Source organism: Trachurus trachurus (genome assembly GCF_905171665.1).
Source record: "Trachurus trachurus genome assembly, chromosome: 21".
NCBI classification, from domain to species: domain Eukaryota; kingdom Metazoa; phylum Chordata; class Actinopteri; order Carangiformes; family Carangidae; genus Trachurus; species Trachurus trachurus.
Genome location: NC_139899.1, coordinates 33,524,606 through 33,525,856, shown reverse-complemented (window position 1 = coordinate 33,525,856; position 1,251 = coordinate 33,524,606). Strand labels below are relative to the sequence as shown.

The window sequence follows — 1,251 nt, the reverse complement described above, 5'->3', positions numbered from 1 at the left end:
ATGGATGCAGAAATCAATATAACATATATAACTCTTGATGGGCACGTTGAGGTGCAAACGTACGGATACCTTTATTTTGTGATCATGTTTACAGTTTATGTTCTAATAATCTGCAGTAACACAGTTATTGTCAGTCTGATCTGGATGCACAGAAACCTCCATGAGCCCATGTACATTTTCATCGCAGCTTTGCTGATCAACTCTGTTCTTCTGAGCACCGTCATCTACCCAAAGCTGCTGATTGACTTTTTATCTAAAAAACAGATCATATCCCATTCAGCCTGCCTGTTTCAGGTTTTCATGTTTTACTCTTTAAGTGGTGCAGAGTTCTTACTGTTGTCAGTCATGGCCTATGACAGGTATGTGTCTATATGTAAACCTCTGCAGTATTCAACTATCATGACAAAAACCATAGTCAGGATCTTCTTGGTTTCAGCCTGGATTCTTCCTGCTTGTCAGATCTTGGTGCCAGTCGTTCGACATAGTAAGACAAAACTCTGCCACTTAGTTTTGAAAGGAGTTTATTGTAACATATTGATCAACCACCTTTATTGTTTGAGTTCCAGCGTGCTGTCTGTGTATGCTCTAGTTGTTCTACTTAATGTTGCACTTCTCCCGATGCTCTTCATACTTTTCTACCTACACAAAGATTCTTATAATCTCCTACAGAAGTTGTGGAGAAGTCAGGAAAAAAGCTGCACAGACCTGTTTACCTCATCTGATCGTTTTAATCAATTATTCCTGTTTGCTAACCTATGACATCATTATAGTTAGACTGGAAGCAGATTTTCCAAAGACTGTACGTCTGATAATGACTTTACAAATAATAATGTATAATCCTCTGTGTAATCCAATCATATATGGACTGAAGATGAAAGAAATTTCTAAACACCTCAAAAGGTTGTTGTGTCAAACCAAAGTGAACTAATGTATCTTTAATGATTAATGCATTTGCAAACCTTTTTATGTAATAATGATGATGATATGTTTGTTGTGAGTTTTTAAGGCACAATAAAGGGAAACACATCCTAAAACATTGTAATTATTGATACATTTCCTGCAGGTGTTTAAATGTCTGACACATTATTTTCTTTAATACCTGAGTCTGTCAGTAAAATTGTGTCGTCTCTGCAGGGTTGACATATAGTATATATGTAGTATATGTAGTATCATTGATGAATTGTGATCAAATAAGCAGGAAGAGCGCAATGTGTATCACATTTTAGCTCTTTTTGAATGAACAGCCTTGCT

At 36.2% G+C, this 1,251-nt stretch overlaps 1 pseudogene across 1 annotated transcript; it reads left to right on the top strand.

Moving 5' to 3' along the window:
* On the top strand, window positions 1-928 carry LOC311004599 (olfactory receptor 4D6-like; annotated as a pseudogene). Its single transcript has one exon. The product of its transcript is annotated as an olfactory receptor 4D6-like (transcript).
* Window positions 929-1,251: the final 323 nt, after the last annotated feature.